At 46.2% G+C, this 14,470-nt stretch overlaps 1 long non-coding RNA gene across 1 annotated transcript in view; it reads right to left on the bottom strand.

The window, feature by feature from the left end:
- LOC138681477 (uncharacterized) overlaps positions 1–12,864 on the bottom strand; it is a 54,377-nt gene extending 41,513 nt beyond the window's left edge. Inside the window, exon 1 of the long non-coding RNA XR_011321918.1 lies at positions 12,616–12,864. This is a non-coding gene — a long non-coding RNA (uncharacterized lncRNA). The remainder of the gene's footprint in view (positions 1–12,615) is intronic.
- Between the last annotated feature and the right edge of the window lie 1,606 nt (positions 12,865–14,470).

Below are 14,470 nucleotides of genomic sequence, written 5' to 3' on the forward strand. Positions count from 1 at the left end.
TCCAGCAAGATAGCACCCCCTGCGCATTAGCAGCTGTCGGATCTCTATACACATCAACAGCTACTAGCCACAGCGTGCGTCATTTTCAAATTTAATTTTTTTTGTTGTACTTGATCAATAACATGAAGAACAGTGATTAATAGGACACTAAACATTCGATTATGCTGCAGCGCAGAAGCATTTTTTTTTCAGCAAGTACAGGTATTTATTATGCAAACTAAGGGGTAGGTCACTGAGGGATGTGACCTTTCAGCAGTCTGCATTATGAACACCTAATCAAAGCACCACATAAAGACCCACCACAGGCGGCCCCTCAGCACGGGCATATCATTAACCCCAAACTGAAAATGAAGATTAAAAAACAGCCACAAGACGGATTTCATCAACCAAGGTATCATTTTAATCAGTATAACGGCGCTGACCTGACACTGTCTGTAGGTTACTGTGCACAATCCTGTTGACAGGTTCCCTTTAAGTGTGAGAAATATGCAAAAGAATAGGAAATCAGGAAGGGGCATGCACTTTTAACACAACTTTAACACTACATGGATATGTAGGTCATAAGAAGATGAATACAATGATATCATGATATCTGAAAACCGATGTCTTATTCCAAAGAAATCCACGTTTTTCTTATATGTAAATGAACTCTTCTGGGCTATGAGGAAGATGTTGCCTGGAAGATAAGTCTGGTTCAAAGCATATTTTACATGAATGAGGAGTTATCAGTATGAGACAAGTCACTAAGGCTACTTTCCCACATCAGGTTTTCGCCGGCAAGCTAAATCCGGCTAAATTTAAAAAAACCGGATCAGGCGAATTTTGCTCAGGTTTCTTTCCCATAGACTTGTATTAGTGCCGGATTGCACCGGATGACATTGCGTTTCGTCCGGTTTTCGCCGGATTCGGCAAATCTGCCTCTTCCGGTTTCTTGAAAAAACGTCCACTGCAACGTTTTTTGTCTCTGGCGAAAAAGCCTGAAGCGCCGGATCTGGCGCTTCCGGCTGTTTGTTAGAATGGAAGCCTATGCGAGCCGGGAGGTGCTGGATCCGGAAAAAGGTGGATCCGGCAGCCTGATCCGGTTTTTAAAGTGAGCATGCTCCAAATTTTTTTTTTGTATCCAGTAATCTAGTTAGGCTAGCCGGATCCGTCAAAAAAAAAGGATCCGTCGCATCAGTTTTTCACAATCTGCGCCGGATCCAGTTTTTCCAACATTCACCGGATTTAGCCTGACACTGAAAACCTGATGTGTGAAAGTAGCCTAACATAGAAATGAACATTGTCTTCTTGCAAACACATTTTTTGTAGCCCTAGAGCTCTGCTGTATTGTACCAGTATTGCAGCCCTGTCTGCCTGTGAGATGGAAGCTGAAGTGGAGTGAAACCTGCAGATGTGTCAGTTATAATCACACACAGCTCTGCAGTGAGATCAGGAGAACAGAGAGCGGCCATTACACGTCACACTGGTAACACCTCCTTCATGTAAAATAATCTCTGCAGACAGGCCTATCTTTCAGGCAGTGTCCTCCCCAGAGCCTGGATGAGGTCATTTATACTGTATAAAGTAATGAAAGATGATTTTTCAGCAACAAGGTGGCGTGCCCACTAGAACCCTGGGGTACTCGGGCTGGGTCCATCGGTATTTAAAGGGGTGGTCACTAGGGTTGAGCGAAACGGGTTGGCCATTTTCAGAAGTCGCCGACTTTTGGCAAAGTCGGGTTTCATGAAACCCAACCCCTGTGTGTGGTCGGCCATGAGGTCGGCAATCTTCTGAATCTGGTATCGGAATTCCGATACCGAGTTCCGATATGTTTGCAATATCGGAAATCGGTATCGGAATCCATATTTAAGTGTAAAATAGAGAATTAAAATAAAAAATATTGCTATACTTACCCTCTGACGCGCCCTGGTACTAACCGGCAGCCTTCCTTCCTTAGAATCAGCGCGTGAAGGACCTTAGATGACGTCGCGGCTTGTGATTGGTCGCGCGACCGCCCATGTGACCGCTCACGCGACCAATCACAAGCCGCGACGTCACCGAAGGTCCTTCAAGCGCTGATTCTTAGGAAGGAAGGCTGCCGGAAAGAAGCAGGGCGCGTCCGAGGGTGAGTATATTCCTATTAGGTATATACTCACCCTCGGACGCGCCCTGCTTCTTTCCGGCAGCCTTCCTTCCTAAGAATCAGCGCTTGAAGGACCTTCGGTGACGTCGCGGCTTGTGATTGGTCGCGTGAGCGGTCACATGGGCGGTCGCGCGACCAATCACAAGCCGCGACGTCATCTAAGGTCCTTCACGCGCTGATTCTAAGGAAGGAAGGCTGCCGGTTAGTACCAGGGCGCGTCAGAGGGTAAGTATAGCAATATTTTTTATTTTGATTCTTTATTTTACACTTAAATATGGATCCCAGGGCCTGAAGGAGAGTTTCCTCTCCTTCAGACCCTGGGAACCATTAGAAACCCAATGCACTGCATTGGGTTTCGTGTTTCGGCCGACCCCGACCCCGACTTTTCTATAGGATTGGCCGATTTCACTCGACCTGACTTTTGAGAAAGTCGGGTTTCGTGAAACCCGACCCGATCCTATAAAAGTAAAAGTCGCTCAACCCTAGTGGTCACAGTTGCAGTGACCCGGTCCGTGGCCCTGGGCGTCCAGTAAAAGGGGGTGAATGAAAGTGAAGAATAAAGTCTATAAAAGATAATTCGTGATGCCACCTGTGGTATTCGGACAGGGATGGCCGGCGCTGCTTAAAGGGGTTCACTGGGGCAGATGGAGTTGCAGCAGAGTTGGTATAACTTCCCACAGGTAGAGCTTAGTCCCCAGGGCTACCAATACAGTTGGTAAGAGGGATGATTGACAGTGGGGTGAAGGACTGAGGGTGCAGGAAATAATTGAAGCACACAGGGATAGCAGTTTCCTTTACCTTTTACTGATGAAATGCAGGTACAGTCCACGGTACAGGTAGCAGGTGGTGATGGGGTCTGGGCAGTCTGGAAACAGCTTGGGATCCACCTAAGGTGGGATTGGAAGCCTTCCTTTCTGCACTGTATTCTGACCCTTGTTGCCTGAAGCTCTGCACAAGTCCTCTGTCTGTGCTCCCAACCTGTATGGCTGACAGCCTGATACTTTTATGGGCACTGTCTTCACACTGGCAGCCCCAGGCTCCTGACTTGCTGGTGTTAGATGGTACAGGAGACTTGCAATCTCCTGCCCTCTGGTTTCAGTGGCTGGGTATGCAATTCCCACACCATCACGGACTCCAGTGTCCGGTCTCTTAGCGCTTTCTTCTGGGGTGAGCCCAGTCGCAGCTCCTGACCCCAGGCTACTCTCCTTTGCCTCTTCTCCTCTCACTGTCCCTGCACACACTAACTAACAAACAGCCTAATCCCGCCCCCATGCCAGAATTTTATAGGGAAGCTCCCCTGAAATCGGGTTTAGAGCTCCCCTTCTGGTCTGGAGTCAGGTTGGTGTTGCATGTCAGTATTACCTGATTAGGGGATCCCTCCTTGCTTCCAGGCATGACATTAACCCCCCCCCCATGAGGAAGGCAATGCCTTTGTGGCAACTGAACTCCTGGGGTGTCACAAAGGCATCTGATATGAGGCAAACAGAGATTACGTATTTCAACAGTCTACAACCTGTATGCCCATGTTAAGGGTTTAGATAAGTCAAATGTGCTGACAGATTTCCTTTAAAAACTAGAGATAGTCGAATCTGTCAAGTTTCAAATGTGCCAGATCATATGGATTTTCCAGGGAAATTCAATTCACAACAAAATGATATTTTCTGCTAAATGAATAAATAACTGGATGTGGAAAAAAAATAATACCCACGTCACTACTAAGTTTTACTGTTGCCCTTTCACCTCTTGCACCCTCCCCCATTCCGCGTCTGGCCCTGAGCTCCTCTTCTTTTCCCCTTCTTTCATTGCTCATTTCTCTTTGGAACCTTCACTCCAGGTGCAAGCTTCTGGCTTAAATAGGCATCCGACCTCACTGCCACGGATGAACTGGGACTTTAAATTCAGCCCTGTCATTTGAAAGCACACAGGTCCATGCCTGCTTCATTCCTTTCCATAGATTTGGGTCTCTATTGCTTGTATTATCCTACCTGCAGGAAATCAAAACTTACTATAAGACATATATTTCCACAAATCCTGCTATATAAGACATTCTAGACTGAAAGTCAGCAGTTCTCTGAGCTGTAAAGCTGACAGCCAACTCATAGAAGCTGCAGTATGTCGGCTCCCAGTGATCAATTGTACCCATGTCTTTCATACGTGAGTACAATTCATGCTCCGACCGCCGGGGTCAGAGAGATGTCAGCAGAGTGATCAAGTCATGTGATCACACTGCAGATGGCACTTGCTGGTGCCGAGAGCATTAGTGGTAAGTGCTCCATGTTATTGGAGCTGAAGATACCGAAGATTGGGGTGGTATTTACTGCCTTGATAGGTGTGTGGCATTTACTGTGTGGGTGGTATATGATGTGTGGAGGGGTATTACTGTGTGTGTATTTACTGTGTGGGAGGTATTTACTGTGTACACGTGGGTATTTACTGCCCTAGGAGAGGTATTTCCTGTGGGTGTGGGTATTTACTGCAATGGAGTGAGGTATTTACTGTCTAGTGTGTGGGGGGTATTTACTGTTTGTGGGGGGAGGTATTTACTGTGAGTGGTTTATTTACTGTGTGTGGGAAACTTACTATGTGTGGGGGAGATTTACTGTGATATGGGGGTATTTAGTGTAACAGACTTGGGGAAGATTTATTCTGATGAGGGTATTTAGTGTAATGGGCCTGGGGTAGAGTTAGTGTAACAGAGGGATGATTTTAGGACATAAGTTTGGGGAGCTAAGAAGGGACAAATGCAGACACAAAATGGGAAGCAGGAGAAATTTGAAGACACAATATGAAGAGAAAGGGGCAACAGGAGAGGCATGTATGGGGGTATGGGTGGTGAGAGAAAAATGTATGCAGGCACAGTATGTGGAGCGAGGGTGATGAGATGGGTGTGGACACAGTACAGGGAGTTGGTGGAATGTGTGACAAGTCTGTCACGATCCATTTTTGGATTTGTGACAGCTCTGGTTCCACACACATTAAGGCTTTTTTCCTTTCAGGCCATTGGGGGTTAAATGCAGTTTTTTCCCCACTGTCAATCTGGTGTTACTGCAGTGTTTCTGGGTCAGCTGATGTTGCTGGTGACCATGCTCACATCCTTTAAAAGGTCACCTGATGCATCAGCTGACTGTTGGTAATACAGGTACTTTCTGGAGACCAACCTAATAGGAGCAGCTCCCTGGTGTCAGCCAAGTCTGATGTTTGGAGCTCTGTTGCTGTACTATCTGTGGTATGGAGGTTAGCAGCGGTGTGCACAAGCTAAGTGCTGATTTTTTGTTACTTTGTCCCTTTGTAGTTTGTGCATTCACCTTTTGGTATTGTGTCCCCCTTACTCTCTTATTGTGTCATCCTGTTTATTTGCTTTGTGGTGCTGTTTACTTTTTTACCTCCTGGGGTGGGGGTTGGGGGTTTATCTCAGGGTTTAACAGGAGATAAGGACAGGTCGGTGACTTGGGCCTCACCACCTTCAAGGGTACTCCAAGTTAAGGAAAGACAGGGCTCCCCCTAGCCTGAGGGGCAGTTCAGGGGCTGAGATTCCTCATCTCCTGTTTTCCCATTACTGCCCCGTGACAAAGGCAGTGTAGAACATGAGAAGGTAAATGTATGAGGAGGGAGGGGGAAACATATGAGGAGACTATTTAGGGGAATAGTGTGAGGAGGCACTATGGGGGAAGAAAAGTGTGAGTGGGCACAGAATAGAGACTTAGTAGTGATGGGGGTAGCAAGGGGAACAGTGTTAAGGCACAGCATACCAAGGAGGGGGACTGTGGTGAAGGAGCATAGTATAGAGACTGGGCCCTATAGGGGGTAGTATGGAAAGGAGGGGTCAGTGTGGAGAGCATGTGCCATAAGAGGGACAGTGTGGGGATCATATTTTGTGCAAGGAATATAGTGAGGGGCAATTATTTATTCAAGGGCTCAGTATAGGGCAGATATATATATTCAGGAGCATTATAACAACACTGCTAACTTTGAGGGCATCGTGTTGAGATGTGCTGCACAAGACCGGAGAAGATGGAAGTCTGCATAGACAGGCTGTGGATGAGAAAACTCAGCATGGGGTCTGGACAAGATGAAGAAAAGAAGGCGAACAACTCCAGAGACATTATCTATCAGGTACCTAGATATAATTTTTTTGTGTTACTGACTAATTGTCAAATTTTTATTTATTAGAAGCATTAAATGGGTTGTCCAAGTTTTTTTCAAACTTCTGATTTTTCGCAGTGTGCTTTACACACTGTCAGGATTTTCTGGTGTCGGCGATTAGCATACATGCTGTTAAGTGCTGACTAGGCATGCTTGACCTCACTCAATGACAATGAATTGAGCGAGGCCAGACACGTCTAGATGGAATGTGGTCAGAAGTATACAAATCTCATACTTGTGCAAGTGAGAATCCTAAAAGTGCGCAGCACATGCCCTGTGAGAATTCAGAAGCCTGCAGCCACCTATAGTGACTGAAGACTTTCATCTCCAACCTAGACGCACCCTCTAATTTTAAAATGAAGCCCTGTTGCCAATCCTAACAGAGTGTAATATGCTCACTGCTAAGATTCAGCACTGCTTGCAGGTTCCAGCAGTCATCACATAGCCACTTTTCTCATGCAAAAAGTGGCACGTAACTAAGGGCTCATACTCACTTGCGTGAAATACGGCCAAGTCTCTCATGGTAATGGGGGGCGCCCCCAGGGGCCGTGGGGTACTCGGTACCGGGTCCTGCAGTTCACAGGGGGATGTCACGGTGGCTGACCTGCTCCGTGGCCCTGGGACATCCGTATTAAAGGGAAAGGTCTTTAAAGGGATAGAGTTTATATTCGTGATGCCACCTGTGGTAGTGGTATTCGGTCAGGGTGACCGACGCTGATTTAAGGGGTCCACTGGGGTGATGTTATGGCAGCTAGATGGTATACCTTCCCACAGGTGAAGTATGTCCCCAGGGCTTCCCTGTGTGTAGATGGTGGCATGGTGAGAGGCGCGGAGAAGAACGAGGACACAAAGTTGCAGTCTCTTTACCTTTACTGAAGACTTCAGCATCCACAGTCCAAAGCACCAGATCACAGGGCAGGCAGAGTCCGGCCGGTTTGGAGGCAAGTCCAGAGTCCCCTTGTCCAGGTGGAAATCAGTAGCTTTCCCTTGTGCTGCGGTGGTGTAGTCCCTTACTGCCTATGGCTTCACATAAGGGTCTCACAGATGTGGTGTTCCGTTCTCTCTGTCCCCCATATAGGATAGGACAACACCCGTATGACTGGTGACTTGAGCCTGTTTATAGGGTCTCTTAGATAACCCGGCTCTGTAGGTGTCACCGTGTTTCCTTGGTGTAGGTGCGGACAGGTAACCTGCAATTATCTGTCCTGCCGGTCTCTGAAATAAGGCGTTGAGGTCCTTACTCCCTCAGTGTTCCGGCTACCGGGATTTTGCGCCTCAGAAGGAGGCAGCCTGAGCGGGGCTGGTCCCCTTCTGTTATCCTCTCCTTTGCTTTGCTTTCCTTCACGCTCGCTGCAATACAATTCTGCCTTTCTATGTCTCTTTCTGGGAGCTGTAGCTCTGAGAGCATGCACAGCTCCGTTGACCTTCTGTCCTCCTCAGACTCTGGTCTGGAACTCACTAACAGAATTCCTGCCTGGAGCTCTGTCAGGAACTGACTTCTGTCTGGAACTAACTAACTCTCCCTACAGACTACCAGTTATATTTATATATATATATATATATATATATATATATAGGGAGTGACCTAATAAATAGGAGCAGAACCTTCCCCTGGTGGCCTGGAGTGTGAATGTGTTGCATGTTTGTGATACCTGGATGCAGTTATCCTTCCTTGCCTCCAAATGTAGCATCACTCTCCCTGAGAGAAAAGCAATACCACTGCGACGACCAGGACCCTGGGGAGCTGCAGTAACACCCGGCTCTGCCACCGGCACTTTGGAGCGGAGCGTGCAGCTCCATGTATTGCTGTGCGGACGCACGCTCCGCTCTGGAGTGCCGGCGGCAGAGCCGGGTTTTAACATGCGTGACTTGGCCGCATTTCACGCAGGTGAGTATGAGCCCTTAGTGTGCAAATCGCATATGTGCCTGGGTGGGCACCAAACTGATTTCTTGCCTTGCGTGCCAGAAAACCTAGATACACCTCTGCTCTGTGCCCCTAAATAGAAATGTTCCCTCTGTACTTCCTCTTAGGGCTCATACTCACCTGCGAGGAACTCAGATTAGTCTCACACATCAATGCTCCGCTCCTGAGTGCCGGGTGCAGTGCCGGGTATTGACGTGCGAGACTCATCCGAGTTTCTCACAGGTAAATATGAGCCCTTAGTAATAGTGTTCCACTGCGCCTTCTTTCGGTTATACAGCATCATATAGGAATAGCATCCCTCTGTGCCTCCTTATAGTAATAATTCCCATTGACCCTTTATAATAATAACGATCCAGAACCTTACAATAAACAATCACCCCTGTGATTTCTTATAATAATAATAATTGTAGCTCCGAGGCTATGACCATAATGATTCCCCATAAATGCCTCTTTATTGTTATAATGCAGGGATGTACATTGAAATCATGGGGCTCAAAAGCAAATGTCCTATCGCAACACGTAGGCACAGTAAAAGAAGGACATACCTCTCAACTTTTTAAGACATGGAGACAGATATGTATTACGGTACTAGATTTACAAAATTATTTGGCTCCTACTGAAGCTCCTTAGTATTCTCACCCATTATGATACCCCTTCCATGGAGTGTGCTGCCTCAAAAAATGCCCACATATACAGTAGAATGATGTTCCCTCATTCCTCCAACTACACAGCATGATGTTCCCACAAACGACACACAGTATGATGGTCACCCAGCCCCTGCCCCCTCACAGTATGATTGTACCAACCACCACTCACATGGTATGATGGTCCCCACAGCCCCCCACATAGTATGATGGTCACCACTGTCTGACACACAGTATAATGGTCACCACATCCCCTTCACAGAGTATGATGGTCACCATAGCCCCCATACAAGTATGATGATCACCACTGACCCCCCTTTCAGTATTATAGTCCAATCACAGCTTAATGGTGTCCAAAGCCCCCACACAGTATGCTGGTCTCCCTTCGCCCATGTACAGTATGATGGTCCCCAACAGCTCCAACCCCAAAACAGTATAATGGTCCCATAACAGACCTACATGTAGTTTGATGGTCCCTCCTCACATGATGATGGTTCTCCATAGCCCCAATAGAGTATGATTGATGGTTCACCACAGCCCTATTATAGTGTTAAGGGGAGAATGTATGGCATATGAAGATATACTTAAATCAAACCAATATGGACGCTTTGCTTAACATTAGACTTGTGTAGCTTTAAGGTTCTCTGATTCACTGTCACAAGACTAAATTCTGTTGATTTCTCTGTACCAGGATGTACCAAGATCCGTGTAAATCCCCTAGTCTTATCGAGAGTAAATGTATCTGCACGAAGGTGAATTGATCCCCAATAAACCAAAGATAAGTAGAATGCGTGCATAGACAGATGTCAGCTTGACCCAAAGGCGCCATTAGGGCGATAGCGGTACAGACATAGACTAAAAGCAATAATCATTAGAATAATAAAGATAAAAACATAGAACATTAAGATCAAAAGAGTTTTCTGATAAGTGTTAAGTTGGAAAAACCCATGATGTAATGTGCTGAGACTGCCCAATTTTTCCATAAAAAGAGCGGTCCCACGAATAAAGATCCAGAAGTCTTTGAGAGACAATTGCTTGCATTTGTGTCCTGATTTCTCCGGCCGTAATACCTCACATCCAATTTGGCAGCAGACAACTAAGATGAGAACACACGCATCCCGTGTGCCCTAACATTTGGCGTCCGAAACGTGGGGCTAGGACGAGAGTTCGAACCTGACCAGCCACGAAGAAGACCTCTAATCTTGGACCGGACCACTCGAGGGTGGAGAAGTGCACCTCCTACTAGGTAAGAAAATTATTCATCTTACCTATAACCCTCCAGTGTTTCCGTGCCGAGATAAAGGTCAGTCGGCTGTCAGACTCGGACATAGTGACCTTTCTGACAAGTCCTAGCACCAAAAACCCACCCTGGTCACGATTTCCTTAATTGTCTGCCTTATCTGTTTTTTGCTTTTGCCTCTCTGCTTTGCTGTTTTGTTGGTTTGCATATGTGGTACTATCTCAGCCAGCCTGAAAAAGATAGGGAGAAGTACTGAGCAATTTCACTGTCACTCTGGTTCCGGTCCTGCTCTCAGCTTGACCGATGGTCGCAGAAGTCTGAACTGTGTCTCTCCCAGTGGGCAAGAGGGAGTGACGGCTTGATTACTCTGAGTGATTTTACAACCTCTAAGTGGTTGGTGACTTCTTGCGGATGCCCACCGGAGATCACCTGGCTATGGTGATGATGTTTTGGCTGCAGCGTAAGTTCATAGGTTTTATTCTATAAGGGTGGAAGGGTAATTACAATTACCGTATTGATGTGACTGAGTGATTGCTCTCTCCCTGTCTACCTAAATTGTGTTCTGCCCAGGTATAGACTTTTTATCTCTACAGATCAGGCTGGCATATAGATTGATACATTGTGAAGTGTTTTGTTGTCAGGGATTCACAGTATCTGACATCAGTGCTAGTTTAAGCTCTTTTGTCTGTTTGTATGGTATATGGTTTGCCGGCAGAAGGCGTACCAACATATGGTTAGAGTTTTGAATTCATTCTGTATATATATGTTGTGAGATTAGAAAATTAGTTAACCAGTTTTGTTTTGCATACTTTAGAATTGTAAAGTTAGTTGTTAAATGTGTTCATGTAGTTAGAGAATTCCTTGAATGGTAATTGCTTTTACTTGTACAGATATCTCTGGTAGTGTGAGATCCAAAGTCCATTGTTACTCTTTAGTTAATGTTTGACTAACGTCACTGCATTTTTCTGTGAAATGGTTTTTGAAATGATTTTTGTTAAAGTGAAAGTGTTATGGAAGCAGATATTCTAGCAATTTATCTGGCATTTTCAGACTACGCATTTTCTGGGTATAAAAGAATTGTTAAATACCCTGGTGGTAATTGTTAGCCAACTTCACTGTGTTCAAAATACTAGACATCACAATATCACTGAAGACCTCTTTCCATTGACATAAGGAGTACATACAGCTTTCACAGTCACATAAGCCAACTGTTCAAAACCCCGTAGGAACTTGTCTCAAGAGATAGACACACATGTCCCTCAGACGCACTAAAAATTCAGATGATAGAATGGGTGGGAGTAGTCAGTCAACACACATAAGACAGACACGACCCATAGGGGAGCAAGGAAAGAAAATGCATGCTAAGAAGAACCCTCCGACCCCAAAGGGGGGAGGATTAGATAAGAAGGTATGGAAGAATGTGTTATTGAGTAGAGAGCAGGGTCCTAGGCTTAGATATTATGAAATCCTACAGGACCCTGAAGAATTTTATAAGATGGTAAAGAAAGTCAGAAGACAGGCATGGAGAGAGGAATATGACAAGGATACTGAATTTTATGCCAAACAGGCGCCTACAGAAAATGTGCCAGTTGCAACATCTGCATTACAGTCATTGATAGCGCCCATATACATTCCCGACGACTGGACATGTACCAGCTGTCAAACGCAGAATGCAGAATATCGTGAGACTTGTTCTGACTTGTCAGATGACCAACCCAAATAGCCCTACTTTCTATCCAACTATATATGTAGACGGAATACCTTATGCTACATCCTGTCCAGCATCCACTATAGCTCCATTAATTAATGCAGTCTATAAAAAGAATAATGAAGGAGTAGATGACATGGAGGTACATGATCAAGCAGAAGAGGGAAGACGGGAATCAACAGCTCAGACTGATAATCCACAACATTCACCACTATATGGTGGGAGTACATCATCATCTTCTAAACCTGAAAGCTTACACTCTCGCACACAACCTACTCCACACAAGGACCCCTGGAAATACCATGAGACAGACACCCTAGTAAGCAGCTTGCCAGACCCAGTGCAACATCCCATGCCATTTTATAAAAGGATGCATCAAATACAAAAGGCACACTCTGCCTCATGGACATATTTAGAAAGGCTCACTCAAATTGCAGCAGGATGTTCCCTTTGGCCAAGGATGCGACTAGCCCTTGAGCCTGACAACCTCCATGTAGAATGGCTTGAGTCACCTATATCCGGAGAATATTTCCTCCGTAAGCTTTACGTCTGGGTTAAGAACCGCCTGCCAGCCCAGACCCCCACTCTCCAGGATGTCATGCAGGGGAAAGGAGAACCTGTGGATAGTTTCTTCCATCGATGTAATCAAAAGATTCAGGATCTCAGATTTGAAATGCAAGTTAATCAATTAGAAGGAACTGTGATACCCACCACTACCAAGCTCCAGACCCTAATAGGGTATTGGCATACTGAATCCGCAATCTATGAAAGTACGTATACCCTTACAGTCCACAAAAATACCCGAGAGAAGCGTAATCAGGAACATTGACTTACCAGACCCAGACTTTCTCACGGATGCAGTAATACCTCTTGTGGGGATGGATGGTAACACACAGTACACTCCAAGGATCAGACCCCTACACAAAGGCCTACAACCTGCAGAGTATGCTGTCTCAATTGGTTGTCTCATCCTCCTACCCTGTCAGTTTTACTAGGATCAGATCTACTACCAAAAATCCAAGCCAGCATTCTGCTTCATAAGGACGAACTGTTACTTTCACAGGAGCAGTCTGCAGAAGTGTACAGTCTCTTCTCTTTACAGGACACACCTGTAGATCATGTGGACATTGAACTGATGGCATTGATCCCAGACTCACTGCGGACACGAGGCCCGGAAGAAATTGGCAGGCTCAAAGTCCAGCCTATGAAGATGGAACTGGAGTCAGGAGCCCTGCTGCCATGGAAACTGCAATGCCCACCTTCCATTTCGTAATCTGCCACCATTATACAACAACTGGAAATATACCTGGAGCCCTGGAAGATGACACATCCCACTGAAGACAGGAAAGGAGCTGTCCAGCACATACCTCTGGCAGCCAAGCCAACACAGCTACAGTCCTTCATTGGACTAGTTTCCTGCCATCCCTGGAGCCTTCATGCCTCAAGGACACTCTTCAGTTCAACCAAGGAAGCCATCGATGGGTTTGACATGCTAATCTGCACTCATATCCTCTCCTGCTATAGGACTGCCAGATTATAACAAACTGTTCTGCCTGTTTTGTCATGGAAAAGCAAGCCATGCAACTGGAGTCCTGACACAGCTTCACAGAAGGAGACAACGCCCTCCTGGGTACTACTCTTAACCCAGTGGCCCGTGGAGTCCCAACCTGCATGAGAACCACGTTGCAACCCACCTGTACTGGACAATGCTTCTGACATCATTATGGGTCACCAGTTGAAGATCCTGGCCCATAGCACCTGTCTGCCATAGCACCTGCTACGTCTGCAATGCCCTATTCTGCTCAACGTCACTGTCTCCAGATGTGCTGTTCATAATCCAGCTTCTCTCCTACCTCTACCAAGGGGGGAGAGGGTGAAGATCACATCTCTGACACATCAGTGGAAGAGGTAGTCGACTCTGAAATGGCTCAACACAATTGTCTCGCTGTCATGAGACAAGACCACCTCTGGAAGACCTGACGCTCTTTGTGGTTTGACCAAGGTATGCAGACCAAGAAGGCCGTTCGCACACTGGTACAGCAGTAGTTACAGAAGATACCTGCTGCCAGCAAAACCGCTGCCTCCACCCAAAGGCAGGACTGCGGGCCTTGATAGAAGCATGCAACAGGTCCATTCAACACACAGCCATGACCAATCTGGAGGGAAAGAGACTTCATCATGGCTAATGGAACGCCGGTCAGAGACAGCCAAAGCCATACAAGAACGAATGGAGTCCTCGTTGATGCCTGGAAGAGTTGCGGTGGTAAAAGGTGAAGACGCACACACACTGGAGACACCTCAAGGGAAGCAGTGGGCAGCAGACTAACTGAAGCAACAGCAAAAGAAGCAGCAATGATACTACTTGACACAGAAACATCTCATCTGTACTCTAATATGGATCCAGAAATGGAGGAAAAAGGGCTATCCTTGGAAAAAGATGTCCTAACATTCCAGAAGCAAGCATCCAAAGAAGAGAAGAAGGAAAGGGACCAAGATGGAGCCACACCGATGAAACACGCCTAAGGATGAACAAGGGAAATTGAAGGCCTCAAACAAATGACCCTACATACTTAATGCTAGACAGGAAACAGTGGAGCTATAGCATAAGGAATTTTAGTCTTTCCCTTAGGTCTCACATACGCATGCACACACAAACACACACTAGCAGGTCCTACAAACTCAGCACTAT

This window comes from Ranitomeya imitator, chromosome 5, assembly GCF_032444005.1.
Source record: "Ranitomeya imitator isolate aRanImi1 chromosome 5, aRanImi1.pri, whole genome shotgun sequence".
NCBI classification, from domain to species: Eukaryota; Metazoa; Chordata; class Amphibia; order Anura; family Dendrobatidae; genus Ranitomeya; species Ranitomeya imitator.